The 12,888-nt window shown below is 45.0% G+C and overlaps 1 protein-coding gene across 16 annotated transcripts in view; it reads left to right on the forward strand.

Annotated features, from left to right (window-relative positions):
• Nucleotides 1-12,888, forward strand: part of ICA1 (islet cell autoantigen 1) — a 158,196-nt gene that overhangs the window by 116,795 nt on the left and 28,513 nt on the right. The gene's annotated exons all lie outside the window — the stretch shown is intronic.

The raw sequence follows: 12,888 nt of genomic DNA on the forward strand, positions 1-12,888 counted from the left end.
GATTTCTGGGCAGAGACCGATCATCAATTTGACCGCCGTGGTTCTGGACATGATCACAAACATTTTGGACAGGAGACTCTCCGTTACCTTTGATACCCTCAGAACTTTCCTTCAATTATGACTTCATTAACAGCTCGTGGAGTGGCGGTGATGCACTCTGGGTAGGAGCAGTACATCTGTTGAGGAACAGCCGTGTTGTAGTGATGCCCAGAATGTGTCCAGAGGCAAATCCTGCCTGACCTGTGCTTTGAGTGCCTCTCCATAACACTGCTCTGTAACACTTTCAACCGTGACTCGCTACATTAGAATTCTTTATGTAAACTCCAGTCTGTTACAGTATATATCTGAGTTGTTCTACACAACTCATTATTACATAGATAGGCACATTGCATACATATTGTATGCAAGGAAACATGAAAACCAAGACCACAAATGTCGTTTGTATCATCATTCATTATGAGGCTGCTGTTTGGCTTCACAATCTTCTTGCACCAGTATTTTTTAAAATATGTCTGGTGCTAATAAGATTTTTACTTTATCAAGTCTTCTTTTTTTTTTTTTTAAGATTTGTTTATTTATTTGAAAGGCAGAGTCACAGAGAAGCAGAGGCAGAGAGAGAGAGAGAGGTCTTCCATCCACTGGTTCACTCTCCAGATGGCCACAATGGCCAGAGCTGTGCTGATCTGAAGCCAGGAGACAGGAGCTTCTTCCAGGTCCCCTACTAGGGTGCAGGGGCGCAAGGACTTGAGCTATCCTCTACTGCTTTCCCAACCTATAGCAGAGAGCTGGATCGGAAGTGGAGCAGCCGGGACGTAAACTGGTGCCCATATGGGATGCTGGCGCTGCAGGCAGCAGCTTTATGTGCCACGCCACAGTGCCGGCCCCTAAGGTCTTCTTTTAATTGATGTATGTATAATACTTTTGTTCTGAGTGGCACTGTATATTGATCATGGAGATCTTGAAATTCAAATAAGTATTTTCATGGTTGATTTGTTCTCTGGCTGTACCAAAGCAAATGCCCCTTAGCCGCCTTTTGGGACTCTGACTGGAAAGCAAACACTGTCTTTGGAAACGGTGGCCGGGCTCTGTTAATGAAAAGCAAGCCATTTGTTTTTTTTGCTCCAGGGTTTATTCTGAGTGTGTTGGTAATTGTGCCATTGCAGCTGTATTTCCTGACTGTTGGTTTTATGCTTGATGAAGGATGATAATTAATGTGTTAAACACTTGGTGTATCCTGTTTGGAGGGAAGAGTTTTTTGCTGTAGAGTTATAGGGATATAACTCAAGCCCCCTGAATTTCAGAGTTTTACTTCTAATAAGTCTTTCTCTAAGAAATACATAATAGTTCTTTTACAAAATAATTTTTATTATAAAGGTGAATTGAGACTAAGTGCCTATTGTGACATTAGGAATATTTTGTGGTAAGGTAATGCTTTGTGTGACAACACTGACTGCCTTCTTTTAATTTTACCTACATATGATGTGAGTGTATTGGTTCTATGCTTTTTTTTAATTTGCAAGAAGCACAGGTAGAAACAGAGACAGACAAACAGAGCGAGATCTTCCATCTACTAGTTTACTCCTCAAATGCCCAAAATAGCTAGGGCTGGAGCAGATCAAAGTCAGGAGCCAAGAACTCCATCAGGGTCGCCCATAGGGGTGGCAGGGACCCAAGTAAGTACTTGAGCCATCATCTGCTCTTCCCAGGGCACACAGTGAACAGGAAGCTGGAATTGGAGGTTGAGCTAGGACAGTAATCCAGCTAGTCCAGCACGGGCTGCAGACATCGCAAGCAGCATCTTAACCGCTGTGCCACACTCTGCTCTGTTTGACTTTACTTTTAGTGACCTATTCCTTCATCAACTTAATTTTCTAATAAGTAGATTTTTGAAGCATTTTTACTTTGTGGAAAATTTAGCCTTGAAATGTATTGTTATAAAAAATTTTAATGTAATCATTGTAATAGTTCAAATTTAAAGCAGAAGGACTATTTTTAAGTGATTTCCAACACCCCTCCCCCAAAGAAAATCAATCCGCTAGTCTTATATTTTCAAGCAAACATTTATTGATTCATTAAAGTGTTATTAAACATAAACATTTTATATGCTTTATCATTAATGCATTAAGTTTATACTAACTCCAATTTATCTGGGAATGTCTTTCAAGTCATGGGTATAGGGATGGAATAACTGATCTGGAAAACACTGTCCCATTTTTGAGGAAGTAATTTAGACTAAGAATTTAAAGCATTTTAAAAACACTAAATGAAATTCTATCTTCTAAGAGAAGCAGCTCCCTATCTTACATTGCCAACCCTCAGATGTCAGTGTGTTTTCCTCATCCTCCCAGAATATCATTTACTTAATGTCTTTCCTTGGATCCAGAACAGGTGTCAGTCAAGATAAGAAGCCTGCAGGAGTCAAGTGGCTTTTCCTTGGAAAATCTAAAATTCTTTTTGTGTCAGTGACCATTTTTCCCCCTCTATCTGATCTGGCACCAACAATGCGTGGAGTTGGGCATCTTAGTAGAGTGAGTGTGAGGCCCTTGACAGCACTGGGCACTGATCTGAGAACTGGCTAAGAGGGGGCATTGGTCTTGGATTTGCATGTTTAAAGAGGCCAGAGTGCCTAGATTTACGAAAAAGAGCTGGTGGCAGCATGTACTCCTGTGACATGCTGCCTTCAGTGTCTTTGGAAGGAAAGGCAGAGTTGTTTTCTTTTTTAAAAGTGTTTATTAATAGAGAATTGGTTATGTAAATCACCAGTGTAATGACATTGTCATGTCACTGTTGGAAAGTAGGAAGTGCATCTGTGTATCCTGATAGAAAACCTCAGATGTGTTTTTCCTGATAGAAGTAAAATAATGAGGAGTCTATCTGTGGCGTTGTCTGTTCTAGACATTTTAAATTAACAGAATGATCAAATGCATGGTCTTTCATGTCTGGCTTCTCTCACTTCATGCTTCTCAAGACTCCTCCCATTGTAGCATATGTGAGTACTTCTTTCATGTTTATGATCAAATGATATTCCACTGTATGGATCCACGTTTGTTTATTCATTCACAAATTGGTGGACATTTCCGTTTTCACTTTGGGACTATTTTGCATACCGCTATGAACATTTGTGTGTAACTGTGGACATATATGTTCTGTTCTCCGGGGTAAATATTTAGCAGTACACTTTACACTCCTGCCAGTGATGTGTAGAGGTTCCAGCTTCTACACATCCCTACCAGCATTTCATATTATCTCTTTGAAGGCATCAGAATGGATTCTTTTTGACTGACGCATAATTGTATACATTATGGGAATCAGTGTGCTGGTTTGATACACATATATGGTAAATAATAATCAAATGACAGCAGTGAGCAGCTCCTTAAACACGCACCATCGTGTAGGGAAACTCCCAGCACCTCTCACTGGACAGCCACATTGCGACTTTGCGGTCTGGTCTCTGATAAAGCAAAGCAGCTAGGAGCACAGGCTCTCGAGCCAGGTGCACCTGGCTTTAAATCCGGTGCTGCCACTCACTGCTGCGTGATGGTAGTGTTGGTGTTGGCAGCGTTGCTGTTGCTGTGACACAGTAAGGAGCTTGTGGTTGGAGGGGATGGCGGAGGTGATGGTGGCATAGTGGTGGTGATGCTGGTGCCAGTGGTGAGGGCAGCAGTGATGAGGGAGGCTCTAAGGAGCACCAGGGGTGGTGGTGGAGGTGGGCTTCTCAGGAATTCTGTAGAGCATCCAGGAGACAACCAGCGAGGTGATGGATATATATAGGAGGAGGGTCTGTTGAGACTGTCAGGGCCAACAGCCCCACTTACGGTACTTTCTTGTTCACTGTTTTCATTCTGGATTATTAGTTTTGTAATGAGTTTCACAGGCAAGGTTGTGAATGGCAGTGGGTAGGAAGTCTTGCTACACCTTGCCTCAGGGTAACCCAACCCCTCCCTGCTGGCTTCCACCAGCACTGTGGCAGCTTCATTCCCAAACCTGCCCTTCAGCCCTGCGTGTGGTGATCTGGGCTCACAGCATTCCCAGCAGGGTAGGAGAGGGCTGGGCGGGGCCTTCCCATCCCTGCAACAGGGCTAATTCTGAAAAATGCAAAATTTGGCTTTGCTGCTGCCTCTCGACCTGTGCCAAGATTTTAACTCTAAGGGAACCTGCCTTCGAAAACAAAATTCTGAGCCTGTTCAGAAATGACCATTGACACAGATGCACCGTGCTTCCTCCTTTCTCTCTCGGGGTGCAGGGCTTAGCGCTGGTGTGTGGAATGTCATCCTGGAGACCAAAATGCTTTCAGCTTTCAAAATTCAAAAGACATCCTTTTCTAAGTTTGTTTTTCTCGAATCCGTCTGCCTAGCAGCCTTCTTGCACCCACCTCCACATTTCTCAGTTAATCACCAGAGTGTTCACTGACAGGCCACATGGCTCTGTAGTTACTTGCTTTGAAAATAAAGCCGTAATAGTTTTTATGAAAATTGGGTAAATATGCCTGCGATGCTATTTCGGTTACCAGTCCCAACAAGGCAATTACTCATGGCGGCCGTCCAGCGTAGCCTCGTAGACTTTCAAGTCTTCCCAGTGTCATTTTCTTTACACAGCACTTAGCGTAGCTTTCCTTCTCCCAAGCTGCTGCAGGCCAGACCATTGGTAACAGCACATTGGGATGCATCCAGGTCACTGGGGAGAGAGGCTGGAGGGGCTGAGCAAAGCCGTCCCCAAAACCTGAGGGGACGAGCCAGAATGTGTCCTGTCACGTGTTGGTCCGTGCCTTATGGTGACTGGCATTCGTTCTCCCAGGCAGCTGGTGGCTCCGGCTCCCTTCACATGTTCTTTTCCATCCCCCACTTTTTTTTTTGTCCCTAATTCCTCCTTGAGGGGAAAGGAAAAAGTATGACCATTGTGTGGGTAGTTAACGCTGTGCCAAGTCTTCTGTTAAGGGTAGGGTGAAATAATGTCTGGGAGAGTTTGTCTTACAGTGTGTTTGACTGTTGTACCGAGGTTGGGTTTAATAATTGGGTTCAGCATAGACATATACAAGGTACATTTATATTCTATAGTTAAATCTCAGAATAACCTTGAGATGTTGGGAATACTTGCTTCTATGGTTGTTAAGAACTTTTATGTATTTAATCTATTTAAAAGACAAAGAGAGGGGCCAGTGCTGTGGCGTAGTAGGGTAAGCCTCTTTCTGCTGCGCCAATATCCCATATGGGTGCCAGTTCGAGTCCCGGCTGCTCCCTTTCCATTCCAGCTCTCTGCTAATGGCCTGGGAAAGCAGTGGAAGATGGCCCCTGCCCCCATGTGGGGGACCCAGAGGAAGCTCCTGGCTCTTGGCTTCAGATCAGCCCAGCTCTGGCTGATGTGGCCATTTCGGGAGTGAACCAGCAAATGCAAGATCTTTCTTTCTGTCTCCCCGTCTCTGTCTGTAACTCTACCTCTCAAATAAAATAATAATAATAAAAAAGGCAAAGAGAGGGAGGGAGACAGAGAGTGGGAGAGGTCAATCTTCCATCTGCTGATTCACTTCCCAAATTCATACTAGAGCTGAGGCTGGGCCAGGCCAAAGCCAGGAGCCCAGAAGTCTACCCAGGTCTCCCATATGGGTGACAGAGACCCATGTGCTTGAGCGGTCACCTGCTGCCTCCCCAAGTGTATATTAACATGGTATTTGAAGTGGAGCCGGCACTCCAACCTAGGCACTCAATACAGGATTCCAGCACCTAGAGCCAGGAAGTCAATCCAGGTCTTCACTTGGGTGCCAGGAACCCAACTATTTCAGTCGTCTCTGCTGCCTCCTGGAGCCTGCATTAGCAGGAAGCTGGAGTCAGGAGCCAGCGATAGGTATCGGAGCCAGATACTGCATTGTAGGACGTGGGCATCCTAACCAGCATCTTGACCTCCAGGCCAAGTGCCTACCCCATGATTGCGATCATTCTTCTCTGATTTTACTCTTTGGCTTTTCTGTTCTATGCTGCAGTTGAGGATTATCTCCAGTCCCAGTTTAATAGTGTTCCTTCTATAGCTGATTCCTTATCTAATTGTCTTTGTCATTTCTAAGTGTGTGGTGTGAATGGGAGAGCACATATATACTAAATGCCCATGAATTGCTGGGCTCATTGTAGCCTGTTTTTTTTTTTTATTTCTCATGTGCTACTAATTATATAAACACACACACACACACCTAACCAAGTTCAGCATCTTCTACACATGCCCCATTATTTTGAGCACTTCTGTATAAAATTATTTGGCGTCTTCCCTATACATACAGTGTAATTAATGGAAAGTAGCACAAAAGGCTAAATGTCATAATTAAAGATTACAGGAAGTGTTGCTCCGTTGTCTACGTTAAATACTAAATTTAGGCTGTCAGAGCTGGCTGCTGGCCTTTTGTGTGTGTAGTTGTTTTGCCAAGTGGTTTTGCTTTCATTTGGTTGACTGTTGCTGCTGCTTTTATTCTCCTGATACAGGAAGTAGTAACTCTGATTATATGAAGCTGTTGGCTTTCTAAGACACTTCTGCAGGCTCCATCTGCACGTGTCTTCTGTCGCACGGGTCTTAGGTATTGTATTGTGCATGTGCTTCCTGCAACCATTTAAGCATTGACGGAAACGATTAGCATGTCGGTGCAGCTCCGATAGAGAAAGGTTCACCCAGAAACATGCTCCCCTCCCCGGGCGGCCTCTCGGTCCTGTAGGATGCTGTGCGTCTCTACCACATGGTGTCTGTCGCAAGCAGTTTTCATGAAGGACCGAGTGAGTTTGAGGTTCAGAATGGAGTGCATTGCACTTTCATTTCTGGATATGCATTTGAACGAGGCTTCCATCAGCCAGGGACTGGAAATAGTTCTGACGGCTGCCTCATCCGAACACAGCCAGCCAAAAGTCTCACGTTCATTTGGTCTGAGCAGATGTTCATGTAACAGAGAAGACAGTTCGTCCTGACTTCTATGGGTGCTGTAGGGTTAAGCATTTTCAACTGACTTGTAGACTTCAAAATAATTTGAAGAACTCACTTCCATCCTCTGCCCTCAGTTTCGCCTTTGTAATCCAGCCCTGGGGAGAGTGGTCCGGCCTGTAGAAGTCACATCCAGGACCGCACTTGCAAGGACGGATGGGGGTGTGATTTGGCCTCTGTGATCTTTTCAAGTCTCCCTCGGCCTCTTCACATCGCCAGTGTGTAACATCCATTGTAAGAAACAAACGCCGTACCTGACAGGTGTATTTTACTTGCTGTGTAGACTTGTTTAGCTTAGGTTGGTCCAAAAACTCTTTCTTGCTTCAAGACTTGCCCCTTGATAATGTTCTAAAATTGATTGGGATGAAGTCTGTACAACTCTGTGAATACATTATAAACTGTTCAGTTACACATTTTTAAAATGGCTAATCCTCCGCCTTGCGGCACCGGCACACCGGGTTCTAGTCCAGGTCGGGGCGCCAGATTCTGTCCCGGTTGCCCCTTTTCCAGGCCAGCTCTCTGCTGTGGCCAGGGAGTGCAGTGGAGGATGGCCCAAGTGCTTGGGCCCTGCACCCCATGGGAGACCAGGATAAGTACCTGGCTCCTGCCATTGGATCAGCGCAATGAGCCGGCCGCAGCGCGCCGGCCGCGGCGGTCATTGGAGGGTGAACCAACGGCAAAGGAAGACCTTTCTCTCTGTCTCTCTCTCTCTCTGTCCACTCTGCCTATCAAAAAATAATAACAATAAAAAAATTAAAACGGGTGAGTTGTACAGTGTGTGACTTCTCTCTGTTAAGCTGATATGTGTGTGTATGTGCAGGTGTGTACACACACAAGATTTCCCTTTGTTCTGATATTTCATAAAAAATCCCGTGTGCTCACTACCAGTTTTGCTTGTGGTTTTATAAACCTTTTCATGTTCTTCGTCGAGCCTTTCAATTTCCGAGCTAAAGAGCTCTAATTTATTCAGTTTAACCTTACATATATTATTAGCCAACAAGTACACATTTAGCAACTCTCTTGAGCTGCAGCAACCAAATTGTTGGAAGGACATTGGCAATGGCAGGAAGAGAGAAGCGGCTGTCACAGGAATGAATGATAAATTAAAATAGTGATTGGAACTGCAGCCATTCTGTCGTGGAGCGCAGTAACTTTAACTGTGATGGTGGCCACAGGGAGCCAACGAGTGAGTCCCTGCTAATGGCCCAGCAGGGAAGGGGTGGAAAAGGAGTGAGCGGTTTACATTACGACAGGGGTGTCTGCGAGCTGCTCAAGTGTGGTTCTGAGGGGAGGTTGGTCCAGAGACGGAAGGGATGATAACCGTGGTGCTGTCAAGGGCATCTCAAGGCTTGAGGGCAGGCCTGGGGCAGCTGGACACGGCCGGCTGAGAGCAGACATGTCCTGGCCCAGCCTAGTGTTGATTGATGAAAAGGAAACACAATGAGAAGATAATTGAGCAAACCAGGAGGCCTGGGCAAGTGTCACAGAAGCTAAAAATGAGTCTTTGGAGCCAATCAGAACCTTAGCTGAAAAAACGCCTGATTTGCCTGCCATCAGAGTTGGACATTCTCTGGGGAATAAAACCACGTGACTGTGTGTGTGTGTGTGTGTGTGTGTGTGTATATATATATATAAATGCTATGACTGGCAGATCTGTTGAAAAGAGGACGTCTTTGACAGCCACGTGGTCGCTCACTTCCAAAATACACAATGTGCATGCATGCACGCATCTTTTCCAGGGTGCTCAGGGCTCTATAAAAAATCATGAGCATCTAGAATACAGACGTTGTTCCGATGGTCTCATTAGTCCTAATGCTGTCCTTTGTAGTATTTCCCTGTGCAGGCAAAGACTGCAGCCTAGGATCACCTATTGCATTTAGTTGTCATGCATTAGAGAGACAAAAAAAAAAAAGTGTATGATGAACCAAAATGGGGCAAAATGTTAAATACTGATGCATCTGGGTACAGGAGTGTTCTCCCCTGTGCGGCCCTGTCTTGTGAGACTGGAACCCTTGCCAACTTGACAGCAGCCCTAGAAGCATCCTTCTGGTTCTTCAAGAAGCCAAGCCATTCCCACCTTTGAGCCTCTGTATCCCGCTCCCTCTTCTGAGCTGCCCATGGCTGGCTCCTTCCTGTCATTCATCTTTCAGTTGAAATGTCACTTCCCAGAGAAGACATCCTGCTAGCTGAAGTGATGACCCCGTCACTCTCAAACCCTTCCTTTTAATTATGTGCCTGCACCAATCTGGTTATTTTGTCTGTCATGTTCACTGGTGTATCCACAGCACCCAAACTAGCACCTGGCACTTGATAGGTGCTCAGACACTGTTTGTTCACTGAACGACTCATCTAAATATCCAGAAATGTGGAGTCGTTAGAAATGGCAGTGGAGTTAGAGTGGCTGACATCAAAAATGCTGAAACATGACACGTGCAGACAAGGATGAGAAGGGAAGCCTTCCACGCTGTTGCTAGGGACGTAAATTGGTATAGCCAGTTTAGAAAGCAGTATGGAAGCTCCTTAAGAAATTACAAATGTAAATACTGTATGATCTGGAAGTCCTGCCAGGAATATACCCAAAGGAAACGGGACTGGCTGCTGACATCTGCACTGAAATGTTTGTCGCAGTGCTTTGACGATGGCGAAGAGCTGAAATGGCTTACGTGTCCATCAGCTGATGAGCGGATAGAGAACACGTACAGAGATGTAATGGAAATACTACTAAAGCATACAAAGGATGAGATCCTGCCATTTGCCACACCATGGATGGAACTGGTGGTCACTATGTTAAGCATAATAAACCAAGCACAGAATGGGAAATACCACGTGATCTTTTTCATATACGGAATCTAAGGAGATTGTTCTCCTGGATGTTGAGAGTAGATTAATGATTACCAGAGGTTGTGGGAGGAGAAGAGAAAGAGAGAGACGAGGAGAGGTTAGTTCTGAGTTACAGTTAGATGGGAAAAATAAGTTCTGGTGATCATAGACAATAACCTACCATATAGTTCAAAAAAACCAGAAAGATTTTGAGTGTTTTCATCACAAACAAATCATTTGAGGATGTAGATGGACTTATCCTGATTTGAACATTCTACAGTGTTTGTGTATCAAACAAGCACATCAAGTGTACTCTAAAAATATGTGTGATTTGTATGTGCCAATTGAAAATGATTAAATGATCTCAGTGCCATGTGGGTGTGCTTTTTGCAAGAAAATGCTTCAGATCTCAAACCAGGGACATAGGTGCAGAGAAGCCCTTGGACCTGTGTTGGAATATTGCTGAATGAATGCACACTTGTCTACTTCAGTTCAATATTAAATGTTCAGGACATATAAAATCTTTTGTACATCCTACACTGTAATTACAATTTTTGATTATGAATGTGTATATAAATTATATTTAAGAATATCTCTGGGGACGGCGCCACGGCTCAATAGGCTAATCCTCCACCTGTGGCGCCAGCACACCGGGTTCTAGTCCCAGTTGGGGCGCCAGGTTCTGTCCTGGTCACTTCTCTTCCTGTCCAGCTCTCTGCTGTGGCCCGGGAGTGCAGTGGAGGATGGCCCAAGTGCTTGGGCCCTGCACCCCATGGGAGACCAGGAGAAGAACCTGGCTCCTGGCTTTGGATCAGCGCGGTGCGCTGCCATTGAGGGGTGAACCAATGGAAAAGGAAGACCTTTCTCTCTCTCTCTCTCTCTCTCTTTCTCTCTCTCTCTCTCCCTCTCTCTCACTGTCCACTCTGCCTATCATATATCTGTAAGATATAGATATACAGCAATCCTATTTATGTAAATAACTTAAGTATAAAAAAAGAGAATATTTCGGGGCCGGCGCTGTGGCGCAGCGGGTTAAGCCCTGGCCTGAAGTGCTGGCATCCCATTCGGGATCCAGCTGCTCTACTTCTGATCCAGCTCTCTACTATGGCCTGGGAAAGCAGTAGAAGATGGTTTAAGTCCTTGGGCCCCTGCATCTGCGTGGGAGACCCGGAAGAAGCTCCTGGCCCTGGCTTCGGATCAGTGCAGCTCCGGCCATTGCAGCCAATTGGGGAGTGAACTAGCGGATGAAAGACCTTTCTCTCTCTCTCTCTCTCTCTCTCTGCCTCTCCTCTCTCTCTGTAACTCTGACTTTTGAATAAATAAATAAATCTTAAAAAAAGAGAATATATGAAAATACTAAATTTTAGTGGAATGGAATTATGATTGCTTTTTACTTTTTGTGCTTTCCAAACTTTCTATATCTATTATTTTTCTAATTTTAAAAGTATTCATTAAAATTAAAAAATACATTTTTATGAGGTTTCAGTATGTTGTATGGTGTCCAATCAGGGTAAATGTTATCTTCTCAAGCAGTCAACATGTCTGTTTGGAGAAGAATATCCAAAGTCCTGTCTTCTACTTTTGTTTTTTTAAATAGATGTAGAATTATTAATATAAGATAATATATGTAAAAATAAGCAATAAGTGGCAAAACTAATACAGGATTTATGATTAAATATTAATGAGTCTCAATGCAGTATGGAGTTAGAAGGACTTTTGTTGAACTTGGCATGGCTTAATGAAGCTTTTTTTTTTTTTTTTTTTTTGACAGGCAGAGTGGACAGTGAGAGAGAGAGACAGAGAGAAAGGTCTTCCTTTGCTGTTGGTTCACCCTCCAATGGCCGCCGCGGCCAGCGCGCCGCGGCCAGCGCACTACGGCCGGCGTACCGCGCTGATCCGATGGCAGGAGCCAGGTGCTTTTCCTGGTCTCCCATGGGGTGCAGGGCCCAAGCACCTGGGCCATCCTCCACTGCACTCCCTGGCCACAGCAGAGAGCTGGCCTGGAAGAGGGGCAACCGGGACAGAATCCAGAATCCAGCGCCCCGACCGGGACTAGAACCCGGTGTGCCGATGCCGCAAGGCCTAGTGAGCCACGGCGCCGGTGGCTTAATGAAGCTTTAAGAGAAGTCATGGACACTGCTCTGGGGTTTGAAAAGCAAGCAGAGGCAAAGGTCTCTCTGAGTGGAAAGCCCGTGTCTGGGGATAGTGGGAAGTGCGCTGGGAGAGCTGAGAGAGGAGGTCCTTCAAATCAGGCAGAGAGGCTGAGACGAGGAGAAGGGGAACCAGTGCAGGTTCTGACGGCTGGGTGTTCAGGAAGATCACTCTGCAGGGGACGAGCTGGCCGTGAGGAGGAGTCATGCCAGCCTCCATCTGCCGGTCATGGCAGACTCCAAAATCAATCACAGCTCTGCTCTGCCCTGATCCAGCCTTAGAACCGTCTTTACCCGGCTCTCCAGTCAGCCATTACTAATCGATCCAGGGTGGTTATGGAACTTGATTGCCTCCTTCCGTGTGTGGCACACTAGAGAAGTGACCTCCAGGAAGAGGAAGCCAGGAGAGGAGGGAAGACCCGAGGATGAGGACTTGATGTTAGTAATTCTGAGGCTGTGAGATGGATAAGTATCTTGCCATGTTTCTTTTGTATTTGTAGATTTGTGTTTTAATTAGGTCCAGACAAAGAGATGTTTGTGAGACCTCCTTGTTCAGTTGTTACAGGAATATTTTTGCTTTCTCTTTTTGGTTTGTTTCATTGGTATGTAGTTTCAAGGCACTTGCCTTTGAAAAAAAAAAAAAACGCTTCTAAAATATTGAATACACTTTGAAAACAGTGCCTCCAACAAATGTCCCCCAAAAGGCTCTCACCTGTGTTTAATCTGCCAAGATTGGGCGCACCTGCTCTGTCCACTTGTGGGCGTTGTCAGAGTATGTTCAGCCACTATTTGGGGTTTGAAACAAAAAAAAAAAGGTTTGTTTTCTGTTATTTTTCTTTTTTTTTTTTTTTTTTTTTTTTTTTTTTTTTTTTTTTGACAGGCAGAGTGGACAGTGAGAGAGAGAGACAGAGAGAAAGGTCTTCCTTTGCCGTTGGTTCACCCTCCAATGGCCGCCGCGGCCGGCGCG

The sequence above is a fragment of the Oryctolagus cuniculus genome, chromosome 16 (genome assembly GCF_964237555.1).
Source record: "Oryctolagus cuniculus chromosome 16, mOryCun1.1, whole genome shotgun sequence".
Lineage (NCBI taxonomy): Eukaryota > Metazoa > Chordata > Mammalia > Lagomorpha > Leporidae > Oryctolagus > Oryctolagus cuniculus.